The following is a 23363-nucleotide window of genomic DNA, read 5'->3' on the forward strand; positions in this document are numbered from 1 at the left end:
AATGTAAAAGTAAAAATATTTTGCACAAAATGAGTATAAATACGAAACATTTCTTTCAATAGCATCCTGTAATATTTACAATAGCAAAGAGCTGACTTTTGGAAATTAGAGCATATAATAGTAATTTGTCACTTTTCTCCAAGTTCATTGATATTGTCAAGGCATATTTAACTCAGAAGTTAAATTTCATACTTGGTGATCTTATGAAGCATTCTTCTTACCCTGAGGTTTCAGCTAAATCCCTTTTCATTTCTTTAAATAAATTACCATCTATTCATATCTCATGGCTTCATTAGAATGTTCAGATGCAAACAATCAAAACACCACCTGCTTTCGAACTCTGTTTATATAAAAGTTTTACTTCTGATTTGTAATTTGGATAATGGCTGATAACCTCTGTAGGCAAGCAAAGTTAGGAGTTTGGTCAGAATCCCGTGTGGTACAACCAGATCTGTTTTATCACTTGGCTTAGAGTTAAATTGGTTGCATTTCATTAGACTGTTATTACCACTGGGAAAAAATTACACAAGGGAAGACAAAATGGATAACGGCATGTGAGTTTTAATAAGCAAAAGGAGAGAAAAACTATCTTTAGTAGGAACTGTGTGCTCCAATCAGTTTTACTCTAAGTCCACTTGATGGAAAGCATCTCTCTCAAACCAAGTACATTGTATATTGTTCTTTATTCCCCTTTTCCTACCCTAGCCCCAAATGAATGGCCCCTATATTCTTATAAATTATAATATGATATTCCAAATCATAAAAATAGGTCTTGAAGACATCTTTCATTATTTCTTTTCCCTATTATTCATAATGCTAATTCCAGTTATTAAATCTACATAATAGCAAAGTGTTGTGCTAAATATTATATGTATTACCTCTATATAACTAAATGCAAAAAAAAATAAAAAAGAAGCTAGTTCTAATAACAAATTTAGTAATTATTGATTTATCAGGTTTTATCATGCCCATATTATGCTATCCACATTTTATAGAGGAGGAAAGAGCACTTCGATTAGTTACTTAATTTGCCCTATTAAAGCACACAGCAAGTGAATGCCAGAGCTGAAACTTGAGCCATTTCTTTTCATAGTATTACATTGCATTTTTATATTTAAACTTGAGAATCTATAATAATAAAATCATAATATGCTAATTAGACCGGACATCCTTGCAGTCAACCTTCTGGACAAAGCCAGGGCTGGGAGGTAAGCCCGGGTCCCGGGTGCCAGAGGGAAGCTGGTGCTGGCAGCCAGGGGAAGGACGGCCTACTCTTGCCCGAATTTCATGCATCGGGCCTCTAGTATGTTATAATATTATAACATTTTATTCCTATATAACTCTTGAATTCATTTTCCTTTTCTAATGTACTTTATAGACCCATGAGCAGAGTTCTGACAGTTTACATTTAATTTGCTTCCATACCGGATCTAAGATAGTTTCCCTTCTTCCACCCTCATTCACTCTCCCACTCTGCTTTCCACTGCCAGTGAGAATTCCTCAGGTCAAAATTTTGCATTTAGTTAGTGTAATGATATAAAACATGAAAGTTGATGTTACTTGCAAGTGTTTCCTTATTTTTTATTAAGTATACTCCCATTTTTATTGCAATTAGATGTAAGATATCTCATACTATTTTTAGTGCTGTCAGCAGACCCTAATGATAGGTTGAATTTTGTGTTGGACTTCACTTGAATTCTCTCCTATCATTTTTTTCCTCCTTTTAAATAAATCCCATATACTCCACAAAGCACAGAGTCCTTCACTTACATAGATATAATTTTAAAAAACTTTGCTTCCCATATTCAACTTTCCCAGTATAATCTTGATCTGGATCCTAAAGTGCAGTGATGGCGAACCTTTTGAGATCGGCGTGTCAGCATTTTGAAAAACCCTAACTTAACTCTGGTGCTGTGTCACATATAGATATTTTTTGATATTTGCAACCTTAGTAAAACAAAGACTTATATTTTTGATATTTATTTTATATATTTAAATGCCATTTAACAAAGAAAAATCAACCAAAAAAATGAGTTCATGTGTCACCTCTGATACGCATGTCATAGGCTCACCATCACTGCTATAGTGAGTGCTATATATTTTCCTAAAATTAGCTATAGTTTATTAAGTGTTTAATATGTATCAAAAATCCTGATGAATATACTATGTTATAATATTCACAATAATCCATTGAGTTATGAGCTATCATTAAGGAAAAAAGCAGCTTCCTTATGTTGTATAATCACCAATAGTAAATTTATATCTAAGTTATTTTGCATTATGGTTGACAGCATTGATTATTTTTCTTTCTCCTTTTTGAATAGAAATGACTTTAGAAACCTTAGGATTCCTAGTCTTCACACCTCCTTTGAACTAATGTTTTAAAATCACTACATTGTGGTCATAAGAGGAGAGAGGATTATTCATAAAGGAAATGGAATCCTGTCACATATAAAATCTGGGGGTGCTTGATTTTCTAGATTTATGAAAACACTTTTATAAAGGGAAATATTTATTCTGAGAAATAATATTATAACACAGGGTCTTCAAGAAACCAAATTTATGTTACTCTTAATAGATCACATAATAAAATCTTATCCTACTTGATAATTCATTAGAATGTAAATAACTAATCCATTGCTTCAAATATTTATCAGATTCCCCACTTTTCTATGAGTGGTTGGGAGGGAAAATAAAGAAATAAAGAGAAGATTGAGAATCAGAAAAGCAGAAATGGATGAATTAGGAAAGATCACCAAGAGCAAAGATGCTTCATTAGAGGCTAAAGCTAAAATCATCAACACCCTCATATTCCAAAATAGTATGTGCAGACGTAAAAAACCCTAAAGACTCCATCAAAAAACTATTAGACTCAATAAATGAATTCGGCAATGTAGCAGGATATAAAATTAATGCCAAGAAATCTATGGCATTTCTATATTCCAACAGCTCTCTCAGTTCTATAGCAGCAATTCTGCCAATGACTTAAGGGGGCTTAGGAGCATATTTTCCCTTTTAAAGCTTCTGATGATACCACAATTCAGCCTATACCTGAAGATAGCCTCTTAAGACCCTAACTGTGGAGCTCAGACTCCTGACCCACAGAAATTGTGAGGTAATGTGTGTTGTTTTTAGCTGCTAACCATGTACTAATTGATGTAGCAATAGAAAATTAATACCGTTCATAATGTACTATTAAAATTAGAGGATGATCCCGGCTGGAGTGGCTCAGTGGTTGAGCATTGCTCCAAAAGCCAGGAGGTCACTGTTCGATTTCAGGTCAGGACATATGCCCGGGTTGCAGGCTGGCTCCCCACTTGGGGGCATGCAGGAAGCAGCCAATCAATGATTCCTCAATGTTATTTATAGATGATATATATGTTGTAGTTTTGTATACCTGAAAAGTTCTTTTCTACTCCCTGGAAATATGGAATCTAAAAGTAACAATGCTTTCTATTAAAGATCTTATGATTTTTTCAAACATGGTTTTCTAGAGCTTAATGCTCCAGAAGAGCCTTCTAAAGCTAAGCTGATCCTCTCTCCTTTGTAACCATCTGCCCAAATCAGAAAGCTTACAGGATTCCTTTTTATCCTCATAATACATGACTTTTCACTGAGAAATGTTTTGTTTTCTTTTCCTTTCAATATTTTTCCCCATTTTTCAGTGGGTTTTCTAGTATTAAAAAGTTAACTATAGGCATTTCTATACACCAATAGTGAACTTACAGGAAGAGAGACTAAAAAAGCAATCCCATTTACCATCACACCAAAAAAATTAAAATACCTAGGAATAAACTTAACTAAAGAGGTAAAAGACCTCTACTCAGAAAACTACAGGACGTTGAAAAAAGAGATAGAGAAAGACAAACAGATGGAAGAACATACCATGTTCTTGGACTGGTAGAATCAGCATCATTAAATTGTCCATACTTCCCAAAGCAATCTATAAATTCAACGCACTTCCCATTAAAATACCAATGACATATTTAACAGACCTAGAAGGAACTCTCCAAAAATTCATCTGGAATTAAAAAAGACCCCAAGTAGCTGCAGTGATCCTGAGAAAGAAGAACAAAGTAGGTGGGATCTCAATACCAGATATCAAGCTGTATTACAAAGCCAGTGTTCTCAAAACTGCCTGGTACTGGCACAAGAACAGGCATATAGATCAATGGAATAGAATAGAGAGCCCAGAAATCGACCCGAACCAATATGCTCAATTAATATTTGACAAAGGAGACAAGAACATACAATGGAGTCAAGACAGTCTCTTCAATAAATGGTGTTGGGAAAATTGGATAGATACATGCAAAAAAATGAAACTAGACCACCAACTTACACCATACACAAAAATAAATTCAAAATGGATAAAGGACTTAAATGTAAGATGGGAAACCATAAAAATACTAGAGGAATCCAAAGGCAACAAAATCTCAGACATATGCCGAAGCAATTTATTCACCGGTACATCTCCTAGGGCATTGGAAACTAAAGAGAAAATGAACAAATGGGACTACATCAAAATATAAAGCTTCTGCACAGCAAAAGAAACCATTGACCAAACAACAAGAAAGCCCACTGCATGGGAGAACATATTTGCCAATGTAATCACCAATAAGGGTTTAATGTCCAACATTTATAGGGAACTCATACAACTTAACAAAAGGAAGATAAACAATCCAATCAAAAAATGGGCAAAGGACCTAAATAGACACCTTTCAAAAGAGGACATTCAGAAAGCCAAGAGACATATGAAAACATGCTCAAAGTCACTAATCATCCGAGAGATGCAAATCAAAACAACAATGAGGCACCATCTCACACCTGCCAGAATGGCTATCATCAACAAATCAGCAAACGACAAGTGCTGGAGAGGATGTGGAGAAAAAGGAACCCTCGTGCACTGCTGGTGGGAATGCAGACTGGTGCAGCCACTGTGGGAAACACTATGGAGTTTCCTCAAAAAGTTAAAAATGGAACTCCCATTTGATCCAGTGATCCCACTTCTAGGAATATATCCCAAGAAAACAGCAGCACCGATCGGAAAGGATATATGCACCCCTATGTTCATAGCAGCACAATTCACCATAGCTAAGATCTGGAAACAGCCTAAGTGCCCATCAGCAGATGAATGGATTAGAAAACTGTGGTACATCTACACAATGGAATTTATGCTGCTGTAAAAAAGAAGGAATTCTTACCATTTGCAACAGCATGGATGGAACTGGAGAGCATTATGCTAAGTGAAATAAGCCAGTCAATGAAAGAAAAATACCACATTATCTCACTCATTTATGGATAATTAAGACCATTATAAACTGATGAACATAAATAGATACAGAAGCAGAGCAGCATTGAACAGACTGTCAAACTACAGCGGGAAGGCCAGGGAGGGTTGGCGGGGGACGGAGGGGTAAGAGATCAACGGAAGGACTTGTATGCATGCATATAAGCATAACCAATGGACACAAGACCGTGGGGTGTAGGGGAGGCCTGGGGAAGGTCATGGGGAGGAAATAAAAGGAGACCTATGTAATACTCTTTGTAATATTTTAAGCAATAAAACAAAATTAAAAGAAAAAGTTTGACAGTGAAGAAGGCTGGAGGGAAAAAAAAAAGAGATTCACTTGAAATCTGGTGCTGGGGGCGATCTCTGCAATCAGTCTGGACTGCCAGGGAGATGAAAAAGTGGGTCCTAAAGCAAACTGAGCCTGAAGTATTGCCAGAGGCAAAATGACAAACCTGAAGCTGTCCTAATTTGGGCACAAATGTGAAGGCAGGATTCTTTGGAAAAGATAATAATGATGGAAAAATAGCAGGTAGAGGGAAAAGAGGAAGACCAAATATGTGATGAATTGACTTCATAAAGGAAACCATAAGCATTAGTGTATAGGAGCTGAGCAGGTTTGTTAAGGACAGGACATGGTGGACATCATTCATTCATAGCGTCACCATGAATTGAAGCAACTCAACAATACATTACATAGGGCCTAAGAATTAGATGAAGAAAAACTTAACTTTTGTGGATAATAAATTTTTAAAAATTCACCTCATTTCAGTAATGAGATGGTTGCAGGATCTGTCTTTAAATCAGTCACCACAGCTAAATAAAATGAAATCCCCATGCTGTCTTCTAAGACAGGATTTGGCCAACCATGGCCTGCAAACTAAAGGTCACATCTATATCGGGAAAGGGGCAAAGAAAAGTCATCTCATCTGATTTCTTCTTTGGAGTAATAGAAATAGCATCTTAAAATTGCAAAGATTTATAGTAAATCAGTAAATCTTTGTTAACTGTCAAATTTTCAATGTTTTAAATAGGTTCAAAATTCAATGTGGCATCTAGCTTAGATTGGTGTGCTCCTTGGAGAGCTTATTTCTGGTTCAAAATATAATCAAAGAGAATAAGACCAATGAGATTTAGTTCAAAAATATTGCATGTGACAGAACTGGAAAAGTCACTTAATGTTCAGTAGTGATTAGGCTTTTTTATTTTAAAATGCATCCTCTAAGGCTCTTACTGTTGATGATGAAAGAGTCTTTGACATTAAGTGAAGGCAACCATGAAGCTGGGAAGAAAGAAGGCATCCCAAAGTAATAGTGTTTTAAATTAATGATGAGAACGATTGACCTGGCCAGTCACGTAAGAAAATAAACAATGAAACAAAACACTGTTTTTACATTTGCTGTTATTTCTTGAGTGTGTGATTGTCCAATTTTATGCAAATATTTTTAAAAATTAATTTAAAGAAAATTACCAGGAATTAATTTTAAATTAATTTCTTTAAAATTAATTTAAACTAAATCTCCAGCACCAGATTTCAAGTAAAAAAAAAAATCAGCTATATGAATAAGACTTTCAATGTACTTAGACCAGGTATAGCTTTAGATGTATAATAATAAATTTGTAAGTTTCACAAAGAAAATAAACCTCACTTTATATGTGCAAATTTTAGTAGTTTCTGGCATGAGATACTTATATTTTATAAGAAAACTTTTTGTTTAATCATTATAAATCATTATATGAGATCTCTAATTAAAAATGCATAGAATAATCTGGTTCTAGAGCTAAGACAAGGACAAAACAAACAGCTGTACACTATTGCTTTGCCCATCTCTAAATCTACCACAATGTCTACTCAGCTTTTGCTTTTTTTATTAGCTTTGATAACCCCCAAATTCAAATATACACGTTTACAATACTATACTGAATTTTTAGTTCTTATATACATCGCATTTATGTTAATTCTTTTTGTGATCCACTTAGAGTTAGCTTTGGATAAGTCACTAACTTGAAGACTCATACATAATACTACTTGATACCATGCACAAATATATTTGTTTTGTCATCTCAAACATAAAACAGGCACAGAATGTGGGCTAGAGAGATCCCAGTGTATTTGCTATTTCTGTCTGAAATACATTTGATAAAATAAAAATATTTCTGCCATTTCATCTAGTTATATTATTCAAATATAGGCAATACTCTATTTGATACTAATATGAATTTAATCAAATAAGTATTACATTGAATCACATGAAATTACCTGTAGTAAACTAGTTTTGGTCTAACTAATTGAGTTATACCTAATACTTATGCATTCACTTTGTTTAGCTTTGGTCCATAAACTTATTTTATTAATCCTAATCCATGGATATGTTTTTATTGATTTTAGAGAGGAGGGAAGAGAAATGAGAGAGAGAGAGAATCACTTGTCAGTTGCTTCCTATTTGCACCCCTATCAGGGATCAAACCCACAACTAGGTATGAGCCCTGACAGGGAATAGAACCTTCAACCTTTGGTGTACTGGCTGACACTCTAAACAACTGAGCCACCTGGCCAGGGACATAAACTTATTCTTAAAATATTAAGATGCTGGGGTACAGCCCCAGCGGGTCCAGGGGTTCCCAAAGGCGTAGACGGAGTCGGCGAAGAAGGAATGGCACGGAGGCAGTGTTCAATTGATTCAGCAGCCTAGCCAGGATCTCCAGCCAAGTTCTGGTCTGGATCTCCAGCGAAGTTCTGTTTAGGATCCCCAGCCAGGTTCTGTGTCCATGGTCTCTTGCTAGGTTCTCCAGCCAGGTTCTCCAGGTTCTCCAACCAGGTTCTGTAGCCATGTTCCCTCGCTAGGTTCTCCAGCCAGGTTCAGTCACCAGGTTCTAGTCAGGTTCTCTTGCCAATTTCTGTAGTCAGGTTCAGTCCAGGATCTTTTGCCATGTTCTCTCCAGCAAAGTTCTTCTGTCTGTAGGTTCTGTGTAGGTTCTGTGCCTAGGTTCTGTCTCTCTCTCTGTCTCTTGCTGTCTTGTTACATCTGTATTTATACCAGTTGATTCAATCCTATCAATCTCTATTACAAAGGTTAGGGCGTTTCTTATCTCCATTCCAGGGAGTAAAGATTATGTAGCTTAAGCATGATTGTTCATAGTTAAAGTGATTAATTACCCGCCTGGCACTTAGTTAAGAGGTGTTATTCCCTCCCTAACTTCAGGGGAAAATCCCTACCTGGGGAAACAACCTTTCTCAGAGACCTTGGTTAAAACACATAGTGCCAAGAAGGTGAGCAAACATATTAAGAACAGTATGCCATATATGCCAGGTCCCTTGAAACAGCAAGCATGGACCGGCTCCCGGCATTAAGATTAATTTGAAAATGTAAATGTCCAGAAAGAAGCTACTTGCAATGCCAATGTTTCTATGATTTATGTATAAAACATTCAATTAGTGAATAAGTGTGAAATATGAAAAACAAAGTATAACATATGTTTTCTTCCTACTTTTATCATTACCAGTGTAAATCCAATCAGCTAATATCTAAAGTGTTTACTAAAACTAAGACAATGTTATTTCATGAATATTAAGAATCAGACATATTGTTTTGTACATTAAAAGGTTGAGATATAAATAGGACAAGACAGATTTCTAGAACAACTAGCCAGAAATTGTGGCATGATACATTCGCAGGCCAATTTATTTGACATAGACATTAAAAAATTAAGAAATACAGGAATTGGAATAAGAGGTGAAATTTAGTGGTCGAAACTTCAAAGTATAAAGTAAAATTTGAAGTGGATTATTTTTAAATAATAATTCCTAAATACATAAGAAAGAGGCTTTAAGTTCTAAAATGAGACCTAGGTAAATAAAGTGACATGTGTATTTCAAGAAGCTCACATTTGAGATATGGTTACAGCTCTGCCTGCCATATATTCCATACAAAGCTATGTGCATTCTTTCGGGATTACAGGTTGTTTAATTTGGCACTATATAAAAATATTTTTCTCACTTTAAGAGTATTTTAGGCTCACTATAACATATCTAGAAATACAGAAAATAAATTAGCCCATCAGAAGCTGGACCATGTTTAACACTTCTATTTTACATATGAAATAGTGGTCTCTCCTTTCTGTTCTATTTTCCTCTAAGACTCATTAAGAAATTCTAATTGCTATCTACTCATATTTTACATGCAATATAAGAAGACATATTTTGATTACAAGTAGGGAAAAACAAACTTTGTTTCTGGCCAGGATGGTTTATTTTAAACTAACTTATTTTCACTATCCAAAGAGTCATTTAGCATGAATTTTTAGAAATTCTAATTTTAGTGGATAAAAATAAAAACAGTACTCTTTGGAAGTTCCTTTTTGTTCATTTATTCTTGAAATTCAGCATTAATTTATTTAACTTGAGTGTGTGGTTTGCTGTTTGTTTTAGTCCTAATTTATTCCCTAGAAACTACTAACATGGACTTTGAAAATACCTTCAAGAGAAGATTTTAAAAAGTGAAAAACTCACTCAGAGGGAAGACTCAGAACTCGGACTATACAGCTACATGATCATCAAGCATCAGAGAAAATAAAGGAAAAACAAGGGATCAAGGAAAACTGGCAGTGCAGGATATATAAAATGACATGAAAAAGGCACATTTTTGTTTCTCTTAGCAGCGTCTTTAATATTTTTAATTACATTTGACATAGAATGTCATATTAGCTTTATGTGTACTTTTTTTTCAAATCCAAGCCCTCTCTCAACACAGTTATTCAACATAGTTGGACTTCAACATAGAAGTCCTAGTCCATAGCAATCAGGCAAGACAAAGAAATAAAAAGCATCCAAATCAGAAATGAAAAAGTAAAGTCATCATTATTTGCAGATGAGATTATGTTATATATTGAAAATCCCAGACCCAACTAAAAAACTCTTTTATCTAATGAATTCAGTTATGTTGCAGGACATAAAATCAGTAAGCACGAATCAGTTGAATTTCTGTACACTAACCATGAAATATCTGAAAAATAAAGAAAATTATTCCTTTCCAAAAGCATCATAAACAATAAAATACCTAGGAGTAAATTTAGCAAGGATGTGAAAAATCTGTACACTGAAAACTATACAACTTTGTTGAAAGAAATAGAAGGAGACACAAACAAATGGAAGGACATCCCCTGCCCATGACTGGACAAATTAACATTGTTAAAACATCCATGTTGCCCAAAGCCATCTTCATATTTAATCCAATCTCCATCAAAATTTCAATGGAATCTTCCAAAGAAATAGAAAAACAATCCTGAAGTTTGCATAGAACCACAAAAGACCCCAAATAGTCAAAGCAATCATGAAAGAGAACAAAATCAGAGGCATCACACTGGCTAATTGCAAAATAAATTACAAAGATATCATAATTAACATTGTATGGTACTGGTGTAAGGATAGATATGCTATCCATGGCCAATGTGGTTCAGTTAGTTGGAACATCATCCCATAAACCGAAAGGTCGCAGGTTTGATTTCTTATCAGGGCACATAACCAGGTTGCCGGTTTCATGCTCAGTCAGGTTCATATGGGAGACAAAAAATAGACGTTCCTCTCATCTCTCTCTCTCTCTCTCTCTCTCTCTCTCTCTCTCTCTCTCTCTCTCTCTCTCTTTCTCTCCCCCTCTCTCCCTTCCCATTCCTCTCTCTCTGGAATCAATAAAATTCAAGACTAAGAGAATGGTCACAGACCAGAGGACATTACGGAGGTATAATATCTAAATGAAATATAGTAACCTGCATGAAATCCTACAATACTAACAAAAAAATGATGAAATCTGAATAAAGTCTAGAGTTTAGTTTTTGAAAATCATTGAATCTATGTGATAATTATAAAGGTGTTTATTGTACTTTTTAAAAACTTTTTAAAGCTGTTTACATAAAAGCTCATATAGATAAAATTATATATTCTCATTGACTACCATAATAAAATTATTACTACTACTGTGGAGATAAAAATTTGTCTCTAAGGAATTATTACTGTATACCATAAGACTCAGTAAACTTATTATAGTATATATAACTTAGTGGGATTAAAAACCTATATATTTATGAGAAAACAAATATGCATTTTATGAATATCAACATTAAGGGAATATGGCACTGAGGTTTGAAAATAATTAATGTTCAAGATCTTCCTATTTTAATGCCCTCAGCTAGTCACACTGTCCTCTAAACCTTCCCAAGAACGAATAAGGACACATTCTAGGGTAGAGAAGTATTCTAAAAACCCTACTCTCTAGTTCAGACTTAGTTGCTCATGTATTTTAAGTTTCATCAGTACTATTGATCTATTGGAAATTATTCTGTAGATCACAATTTCCTCAATTGTGTGAGACAGAATAGTGATCTAAAAATATTAATAGTTATACAGACAGAAAGGATTCTTATGCAAAAATATACATGAAAACTTAAATTTTTTCCTTTGAAATATTCTCATACACATAAGCATTTTTAAGACTCAGGGATATCTGCCCATGAATAAATCTACAGTATTTAGATTTGATTTAGTTGTTATTTTCAAGTTATATTTGAAAGGGCAACAATTTTATTAGGCACAGAACACAGTTATATAATGTTCTGTATAATACAGTATTGAAGTACTACTATGGACAGAATTTTGGGGTTCTTTTTACTTAAGTACCAAATATATCTTGAATTCATTCAGCACAATAAATTTTATAGAAAGAGTTGATATTTTATATTTTTTAGAGATTCTCAAAATAGAGTTGCATGTTGACTGTAGGGATAGAAACTAGATATTGTGTAAGGTAGCCCACTGTTTTGAGATATCTTCTTTATTCTTGAAAAGTGGCATAAATTAATCTTTAAATAAGGAAGTTTATTTTTTAAATGAAATGTGGTAGTTCTTGTTTATATCATGAATTTTCACAGTATATCAGATTTTAGGAGCAAGGACTTATTATTACAGCTTATTTTTTCTTGAATAGGTGACATATGCATATTTGTGGGTGACCTATATTTTGGATTTAAGCTAATGCTAGCATTTTTCATTGTAATGGCAGGAAATATGGTAAACAGACTGAAAGTAGACATCCCCACTAGGGGCATAGTAGAGTTGTAAACCTAGATTAGGAGTCCTCAGTAAAGGAATTTGCTGGTAGACAAAGCACAGGATCCAAAGGGCTAATATAATACAGATTTTGTTTTAATAGTTCACAGCAGAATTTCCAGAAATTATGCTGAGAGACCCAAAAAAGGTAAATAAAGTATATTGTACTCATGAACATTTGCAGTTAGGTAGGGGGATGCTATTCTGAGGAATGAGTTTTATCAGAAAAAAGATATTATATCTTTTAAAAATATTTATTTTTTTAAAGTATTAGATGTGTCCCCTTTCCCCCCTCATTGACTCCTTCTAGCCTGCCCCTGCCCCAGGCCTTCATCACCCTATTGTCTTCTTAAATTGTCCATTGTCCAATAAGAACTTGTGAATAAGGAATAGTTAGCATTTCAGTTATCACAATATGACAAGGAAAAATTCTAGCAGCAAGAACTGACAGTACCAGATCTGCCTAATTAGCTGTGGCTTGGATTACTGGGAGGGCAGACTTAGTTTCTAAAATACCCATAATATTATATTTTTATAATACATTGTAGTTTTCCATTTTAATGGAGCTGGGGTCAGGAGACAAGTTCTCAGTTCATTTCAGCTGTGGAGCCTGGTAGCCTGTGTAATTTGAAGTCTAGGTGATGGGTGACTGTCTATGGACAGGCTCTTATAATGAAGCTGGAAAGGTAACAGATGACACAGTGTTGAAATTTTGATAAGTCATTTTCTTAGGGGTTGTAATTAAACAAAGTGAAAAGAGGTCAATTCATGTTAAAATGTCTTATCGAATTATAATTTCTTTTGAATAACTAAGAGGCTTAGGTTTGGGGATGTGCTTAATGATTTTTGATGTTGCCTTTTTTTGTATGGTAGATTAGGAGAACTTTCAGGCACTTTCATTCTTCTTAAATTATGAAGCATGAATGATAGAATTCATTATGAGATGTCAAAACCTGAAGCATGGTTAAGTTTGCACTTACAATGTAATAAAGTAGTCCCATAGCCAGCTGTGCATTACTTGTCCCATTATGTAATATTCACATTGGAAATTATTAAACATTTCAAATAAAAACATTAAAGCAATGCATTACTTAGACTTATGGTACTTATGCAATTACTCTGTGATTTAATAAAAGAAAAGTAACAAATGCAATGTAGATTTTTGTGTACATGTACACCGATCTTAGATTTGGTTTTGGTTTGGGTTAAAATATAGTTTTTATACTTCATTCATTTAATTATTGAGAATATGTTCATATCAAATAAAGTAGAAAAATAGAGCAACATTATATTTGGCAAGTGTTTCTTATTCTAATATAGGATAAGTAATAGAGATAGATCAGAAATTGAGGCTACTGATACAACTAGTATTGGGGCACCAGGGTAACAATAGGAGGGGCTGAGGCGGTAGTCTGCATGGTAGTTCCTGCATTCATTGGCCAAGCATGTGTTTGCTTATTGTATGCTTGGTCTTCATAAACCTTATTAAAAGTGATTCCTGTTGGAGAAACTAAGATGGCGGCATAGATAAACACCGGGAAATAGTCGCCCCACACAACAATTGAAAATTAGCCCAAAGGACGGAGCAAACATCGTCCAAAACAACAGGAAGGCTGGCTGAGTGTAATTTCTACAACTAGAAGAAAAGAAAAGCACGCTGAGAGCCAGAGGAGCTGCGGAGGCTGAGTGCAGAGGTACGCGGCGGCTCGAGCGCACGGAAAGGGGGTGGCACCTGAGGACGCGGCTGTCTTTTTGAATCACAAGCTCCCGACTGCTCTGATCTCCGGTTCTGGGAAGTCTCTGGGGACCCAGGACTCATACGGGCAGAGGCTGCTCTCTCAGGCGGCAGCGGGCGAACTTGGGGGCAGATTTCCCTCGGAGGTGCTTGCAGCCATTGCCGGGACACTGAGACGCGCGACTCCGGGCGCGGAGAATCAGCCATAGCTTCTTTCTCCGGCCTTTTGCCTCCCTGAGACCCCGCCCCACCCGGGCTGCGGCAGAGGCTTTTGCATGTGAATGCCCCAGAACTTTGCAACCTGATAATTACCTAACTGCAGCCTGGCCAGCCAGACCCGGAACTTCCAAGAGAAGGCCCAAGGCCCCCCAGCGGCTTGCATTGCTTCACAGCTGAGCCTCTTTGTAGTTCCTGCTGTGTGGCCTCAGGCAGGGGCTGAATTAGCACCTCCTTAGATCCAGGAGCCACTGTACCCAGTGGTCAGAGGGGGTCCATTCTCCCACTTCAGACACAGCTGCTTCCCACAGCCAATTGGCCTGGAGGTCAATTCCTCCCAGTGATCCTACAACAAGCGAGGCACCAAGAGTGCACCAAGAGTGTCCACCCCAGGTAACTGGGGAGGCTGAGCCACTGGGCCCTACAGGACACCTGGCGCGCAGGCCACTCTATCAACACAGGGAAGCAGCCAAAATGCGGAGACAAAGAAACAGGTCACAATTGGCAGAAACGGAGGAGGCCAGATGACTGGATATAGAGTTCAAGGCCACGTTTATAAGGTTTGTCAAGAATTTTATGGAAACCGCCGATAAATTTAATGAATCCCTCAAGGAGTATGGTGAGACCATGGAGGTCATGAAAAAGGACCAATTAGAAATTATGCATACACTGACTGAAATAAAGAATACTTTACAGAGCTCCAACAGCAGACAAGAGGATCCCAAGAATCAAGTCAAAGATTTGAAATGCAAAGAAACAAAAAATACCCAACCGAAAAAGAAAAAAGAAAAGAGATTCAAAAAATATGAAGATAGTGTAAGGAACCTCTGGGACAACTTCAAGCGTACCAACATCAGAATTATAGGGGTACCAGAAGGAGAGAGAGGGCAAGATATTGAAAACCTTTTTGAAGAAATAATGACAGAAAACTTCCCCCACCTGGTGAAAGAAATGGACTTACAAGTCCAGGAAGCGCAGAGAACCCCAAACAAAAGGAATCCAAAGAGGACCACACCAAGACACATCATAATTAAAATGCCAAGAGCAAAAGATAAAGAGAGAATCTTAAAAGCAGCAAGAGAAAGACAGTCAGTTACCTACAAGGGAGTACCCATCCGACTGTCAGCTGATTTCTCAACAGAAACCATGCAGGCCAGAAGAGAGTGGCAAGAAATATTCAAAGAGATGAATAGCAAGAACCTGCAACCAAGATTACTTTATCCAGCAAAGCTATCATTCAGAATGGAAGGTCAGATAAAGAGCTTCACGGATAAGAAAAAGCTAAAGGAGTTCATCACCACCAAACCAGCATTATATGAAATGCTGAAAGGTATTCTTTAAGAAGAGGAAGAAGAAAAAGGAACTCTTACCATTTGCCACAGCATCGATGGAACTGGAGAGCGGATAAATACCACAAGATCTCACTTATTTGTGGAATATAATGAACAACATAAACTGATGAACAAGGACTGATCCAGAGACGGAGAGGCATTGATTGGACTGTCGGGCCTTGGAGGGAAGGTAGGGGAGGGTGGGGGCAAGGGGGAAAGATCAACCAAAGGACTTATATGCAAGCATATAGGCCTAACCAATGGACACGGACAACGGGGGGGTGAGGGGGTGAGCGGGGAGAGGGGGGGGTAGAGGGTACACATATGTAATATCTTAATCAATAAAAAATATAAAAAAAAAAAAGATTCCTGTTAACATAACTGATTTTGTGCAGTGGTTAGAGCATTGGCAGGAGGCAACCAATTGATACTGAGGCCATGCAGGGCTCAGAGATATTGAAATTCAGCTTAGTCAGTGAGAGAAAACACTCCACTGAGACATTCAGCTGAGTCTTTAGAAAACCATAATTTAGGACTAAGGGATTTTAATTATCTGCCAGGAAAAAAAAAAGAAAATCATTACCCTTTTAAGAAAGATAGCAAAACACAAAATCCTGCATTCTATCATTGACAACGCTTGTCATAATATCTAAAATTAGTGGGCATACAAATAAGCAAAAATCTCAAAATAATTCAGAGTTCAACTAGCAGATGAAGATTTTTGGAGCAGCTATGAATTCTCTCTCTTCCCCAACCACACTCCCTCTCTCTTGATCTCTATTTTTTATCTCTTCATTTGTAAATATTTAAAGGCAAAGATAACCATAATCAACAAACCCATTAGGATTATCAACAGAGAGAAGGAAAATTAAAAAATAAACAAATGAAAATTCTATATCTAAAATGTAAAGTATCTGAAGTAAAAAATAAATAAATAAATAACCCACTGAATTTCCTCCATAGGTAATTTTGGAGATATCAGAAAGGTTCAGTCAGTTTTTAAAGTTACATGAACATAAAGTATTTAATCTGAAGAAGATAAAAATATTTAAAATTATTGAATTAAGTTTTGGTGATGTATGGGGCAATATTAAATAGTCTAGCATACATGAAACTAGAAACTCGGGTGAAGGAATACAATGGAATATGAAATATTTGAAAAGAGTAATTTCTAAAATTTCCCAATTTTGAAAAAGACATCAACTACAGGAACTATGGTTACCTCACACAAGATAAATGCAAAGAAAATCAGGCTATAGAAATCAGAGTTACTCTGATGAAAACAAACAAGCAAAAAGGTAGTTACATTACAATTTTTCTTTTCCTTCCACCAACTAGGTAGCTCTGTGTTCAGTCCTTTTTCTTTCTAGGCCATTCTAAATGCTGCCACTTTAAAACTTTCCAGAATAATAAAGTTTTTAACAATTGTGAAACACTGCTACTAGGTGGAATGTTGTAAGAAGTAAACCTGTCAAATGATCCTATATAATAAAACCTTAATATGCAAATTGACTGAATGGTGGAATAACTGGTCACTATGATGCACACTGACCACTAGGGGGCAGACGCTCAACGCAGGAACTGACCCCTGGTGGTCAAGTGCACTCCCACAGGGGGAGCACCACTCAACTAGAAGCCGGGCTCAGGACTGGCAAGCACGATGATGGTGGGAGCCTCTCTGGCCTCTGCTGTAGGCGGGTGGTAAGGATCGAGGGGACCTTGACTGCAAGAGCCCTGGACTGGGAGAGGGATATCTGACTGCCAGCTTAGGCTCTGGATGGATTGGGCCTAAGCTGGCAGGCAGACATCCCCAAGGGGTCCCTGACTGTGAGCGGGTACAGGCCAGGCTCAGGGTCCCCCCCCACCAAGTGCACGAATTTCATGAACTGGGCCTCTAGTGTAATAATAAAAAGGAGAAGATATAATAATGTGGAAAATAATGCCATTTTAAAATGGAAATCACCCATAGGAATTAAAACATATTTAATAGAAGGAACAATTGGAGACAAAGATTTTCAAGGTGGAGAGGACAAATGCTGGAAGTATTTCCTGAGAATGAAAAACCAATATCACTGGTAGTAGATATAGTAGTAATGGGTTAGCCTTGGAAAGGAAAAAAAGTGTGATTCTTCATCTGACAATGTCAGGGCATAGGCAATAATAGGTACTATATCAGAAGCAGTTTTATATGTAGGGTTGGGAAATTGGACAATTGATGCTCGACAGTCTCTATTTAATCTGGATTATATAAAATAAGGTCATCACTTGAGATGATAAGGGCAAAGATAGAATTCAGACTTGAAAGGAGTGCTAACACTTTGAATAACTCTTACAGAATTGAAAAATTTACCTGGCTGTGGGTAAGTATAAAAATTCTGAGTTGGCTTGAGTACCTTGGCTTAAAATAAAATATCTTAAATGTGTAATACTGTGCAGCCAAAAAAAAAAATTGTATTTTTCTTTCTGGCACCACTCAGTAGGCTGAGAAAGTGGGACCTCAATTTATTTTTCATGTGTAGGAAGTGCACACCATAGGTGAGAAAATTATGTTCATTTTCTAACCAGCAATCTTACAGCAGACGTTCACACCTTTTACTAATGAGTAGACTTTTTATACATAATCATCTGGAGTCATGGAGCCGATGAAGTCACTTCATGGAATGCACATGAGATATGCAGTGTCACCGTTTCAGTGCCTGGCAGACAGTTATGGAAACACAAAGCCAGGAAATTCATGTTGATAGTAGCACTTGGGAATTAAGTGCTGAAATTCTTACTGCTTCATAATTGGATCTTGGCACCTCTTAATTTCCTCTGGATAGAATATAGCACTCCTAGCAAGTGGCATACTACAGTGTTACTTGGAGCTTTGGTAAGTGGCAAATTGCTACTGGGATTTTTTTGAATATATACTTATTTATTTCAGAGAGGAAGGGGGAGGTAGAGGAAGAAACATCAATGATGAGAGAGAATCATTGATCGGCTGTCTCCTGCATGCCCCGCACTGGGAATCAAGCCCACAACCCAGGCATTTGCCCTGACCTCGGAATCAAACTGTGACCCGAACCATGACCTTCTGGTTCATAGGTAGATGCTCAACCATTGAGCCATGACAGGCATGGCACTGCTGGCATTTTTTAGTACAGAAAAATCACAATTCAAAATTGAACAAAACAAATGGAATTAACATGAAATGTTGCAAAAAGAAGGGATGTCACCCTAAGTAGGAAACAAATTAGATTTTATGAAATACTTACATTTAAGGCTATGTAATAATGGATTTCATGTGGCTGCTTTTTTGTTGTTTCTGCTGTTGTTTCAAATAAAAAGTGGTAAATGATAATTTTGATTCTTCAAAATATTTATAAAAAGACCAGAATTATATGCAAGTTATATATCTTATAAATATCTTACAGAAGGTGAAGATGTTAAATAAAAGATCAAACTGCTTACAGCAATTTCTTTGTAGTCAAGGTAAAAAAGATTTAATGCTCAAGAACAGAAAGAAGCAAGCCTTTTCCAATTTCTTTATAAAGCCTGAAGACTAATTGTTAAACACAAGAGAGAAGCTCTAAACCTTAGTCCTAGATGGATGTAAGATTGGCTAAGGAATAGGATCAAGAAGTCAAAGTATTCATTTGGATACGGTGGTAAGGAATTTAGTTCACTTTAAGAGGTATAATTATCTAATATTATTTGTAAAATTGTCAAAAAATCCTGCCTAATGATTTGTGTCATTAATATACTTAACATGATGAAATTGTTGAGTTTTAAATGAAGGTGCCTTGTAGAGATAGAATATTTACAGTTCATTTCATAGCAGTTTGTTTTCCTTTTTAAGTGTTTATTGAGATAAAAGCCTAAGTGACCGTTATGACCGGACAACCGGCCGGTAGATATGATGCACACTGACCACCAGGGGACAGATGCTCAACGCAGGAGCTGCCCCCTGGTGGTCAGTGCAGTCCCACAGCCAACCTCGGTCCTTCCCCCGGGCCGGCCAACCTCCCACAGTCTGTCCCCCGGCCTTCCAGCCCCAATCAGGAATGGGTGAGATGTCCCCGATCGGATCCGATTGCCAGCCAGGCTGAGGGACCCAACCCATGCACAAATTTGTGCACTGGGCCTTTAGTGGTTTTATATTTTGAAATGGATTTGCTTCCCAGAATCTATAAATAAACCTTCCAACCAATGCTTTTTGTTTTATTGCCCCACCAAATTAAATTTTCTAAACAATAGCCAGATCTTATTTGTAATAAAACAAATGTGTACATTTTTAAAAATCATAAAACTCATCTGCTTGAAATCATCTTCTAGCTCTCCCACTCACTTAGACAAAAACCCAACTCCTCACCATGGACTACAAGGTTCTGTGTGATGCAGCTCCTGTTAAATCCTTCACATTATCCTTCATTACAATCCAGCCATGTGGACCTAAAACACAGCATGTACATTCTGTACACTCTTATATCAGGGCATTCTCCATTGCTCTTCCCTTTGCCTATAATTTTTTCATTCTATGTTTTTACATGGCAGGCTTTCCCCCATCATTTAGTTTTTAGCTAAATACATCATTTGTTCTTACATGTCCACCATGAAATCATTTCCAAAGTAAAATGTATCCCTTTCCACAGAATCACTCTAACTAAATGCTCTTTTTATTTTTCAGTCACAATATAGTTACCTAAAATTATCAGGGTTTTTTTCGTTGTTAATTGTTTAATCTTTCTTTTAATATAATATAATCTCCTTCAAAAGATGAACCTTGTTTCCCTTGTTCTCACTATAACCACAATACAGGTAACCTTGTCAACAAGATCCCATTAAACACCTTGAGATCCCTCTTTCTTGTAAGACTATTGTTAGATTCTTTCCCCTTTGATAATATAGATTAAAAAACAACAACACTAATCTTCACTCTTAGATATTTCTCTATGTAGTCTCAATATATTTCACTTGTAGTAAATGCCAAGAAGGAGAAAAGCATCATCATTATGGTGAGACTAGCAAGTGACAAGCTATAAATTAAATTACTTTTTTTTTTGTAAAAAAACAACAACCCTAAAAAGAAAACATTAATATTTCTGTTTTAACAGTGAGGTATAAGAGGCTGAGAGAAATTAAGTCTAAGTTCAGAAACTGCCTCAATCTCTATTTCAAAAATTGTGGTATTTTCATTATACTACTCTTGTTCTTTTGCTAAAGGCTATATCATGTTAAATTTTAATATTCTGTAGCATATATAGCAAAGCAGAGATTGTATTGCTTATTGTAAACTATTCAGATACAAATTCATGATAGCAGAAAGTGGTCTGATTCATCAAATAAAAAATATCAGCATATAAAATATTTTGTGTTTATCTTTATTAGATACTAGAGGCCCAGTGCACAAATTCAAGCACAGGTGGGGTCCCAAGGGTGTGGGAGGTGGCCTGGACATGATCAGCCTGGGCCGGTGGTGGGACGCCCTTGCCAGCCCAGGATACGAATCCGTCCTGCTGTCAGTTGTCAGGAGCCATCTGGCAGCCACTTTTATATCCTTTCTTCCTTGTGGAGCATCTAGGGAGGGGAAGTGGCTGTGGTGCCTGAGGCTGACTTCCAGAAAGCTGGTGGGGCTTGTGCGTCAGTGCCTGGCCCATTCTCCGGAGATTGGACCTGCAGGACTACTGAGGGATTGAGTGGCTGCTGCTGGGCTGGGGGGCCGCTGGGATGGGTCTCAGCTGAGCAGTGCTCCCGCTGTGGGAGCACACTGACCACTAGGGGACAGCTCCTGCATTGAGAACCTGTCCCCTGGTGGTCAGTGTGCATATATATATATATATATATATATATATATATATATATATATATATATATTACACAAACTGCTTAGTCACAAGGCGACTACAAGATGGTGTTCTATGTACTGTGAGAAAGAGGTATTATGAATATTATGTTTGCAGAACTCAGAGAGGACAAATATACACTTTGACTAAAATTTTAATTAATTTTATTTTTCTTGATTGATTTATAGAAAGTAAATCACAAGTTAAAAATTTATTTACAATTTCAATGTATTTGAAATGTGATGTAATGGATTTTATTCACTCAATCCTCATTAAGCATTTTCTTCAAATAAAACATATTTACAAAACAGGTTTTTCTCATTTTTTGAAGCTCTAAATATGAGTTAGTTTATAACACTAATAATGACTGGAGGCCAGTTATTTCTTTAACACCTGTTGTTAGCATCTTCCCTCCCCACTCTTTATGGGATTCTTAGAACAATGAGAACAAAATCTGAGACTCCTGATCCAGATGATTATTTCTGGGATTCCCCTCAGGGTAAGATAACACAATAAAATGCATTGTGATATAACAGCCTCATCTAGTTTGTTATTGTTAAAAATCTGTTTTTAACATAGAAGTTAAAGATAAAGTGTATATACGGCATTTCAGTGCTTCATCTCTGGGCAAAAGGGACTATCCAAATTATTGATAAAGGATATATGAACTCTGATTTTTTGTGGCTCACTGGTTTGACAATACAATTCAAGATCTGATTTTAGGAGTAGTTTTAAAGAGATTAATTCCATTCTTAAAGGGCCACCCTCAACCACACTCTCAGAGTCCTATAGGAAGCCCCAGTATCCCTCTGTTTACTTTCTGAGAGACCAGGATAACTATTTGAGTTTACCTGCATGCAGGTATAGTAATCCCAGATTACTTGATATGGAAAGTGGAAAGGAGAGGCACTAGAGATGGGGCACTGAGCCCATGATCAAAGGTATTGGAATGCTAGTTTTCCTGATGTTCTTTACTATTCATGATGTTGGGTTTAGCCATATGTGAGACAGTGATGGGAGAAAAAGACCTGGATCTGAGCTAGGGAGCACAGGCTAAGGAAGGCTGTTTTAGAAATAAGCTTTGTATTTCTACTACAAAGGTTACCAAGAAAAAATTGATAGATTATATTTAGGAGCATACTTATTTAAATACTAGAGGCCTGGTGCATAGGTGCACAAAAATTTGTGCACTCGGGGGAGGGTCCTACAGCCTGGCCTGTGCCCTCTCACAGTCTGGGACCCCTTGGGGGATGACCACTTGCTGGTTTAGGCCTGCTCCCTGGGGAATTGGGCCTAAGCTGGTAGTCACACATTCCTCTCGAAGCCCGGGAGCCCTCAGGGGATGTCCACTTGCCAGCTGGGAGCAGGACTAAGTTGCAGTCGGACATCCTTAGCGCTGCTGAGGAGGCGGGAGAGGCTCCCACCACCACAGCTGTAATGGCACCCATCAGCCTGGCTTGTGGCTGAACAGAGCTCCCCCTGTGGGAGCACACTGACCACCAGGGGGAAGCTCCTGCATTGAGCATCTGCCCCCTTGTGGTCAGTGTGTCATAGTGACCAGTCATTCTCAGTCATTCTGCTGTTAGGGTCAATTTTCATATTACCCTTTTATTATATAAGAGTGCCTGGCCAGCCTGGGTGAGGGGCTGATGGCTGTTTTCAGGCGAGCCACACCCCCTTCAGGGTGGAGGTCCCCCCTGGGGTGCCTGGCCACCCTGGGTGAGGGGCTGATGGCTGTTTGCAGGTTGGCCATGGCCCCCAGCCACCCAAGCTCTCAGTGGAGGCTGGCTGGAAGCAGGTATCTGGGGTTTATTTATCTTCTATAATTGAAACTTTGTTGTCATGAGCGGAGGCCACAGCCAGCTCAGGG

This window comes from Myotis nattereri, assembly GCF_964212035.1.
Source record: "Myotis nattereri genome assembly, chromosome: 3".
Taxonomy (NCBI): Eukaryota; Metazoa; Chordata; class Mammalia; order Chiroptera; family Vespertilionidae; genus Myotis; species Myotis nattereri.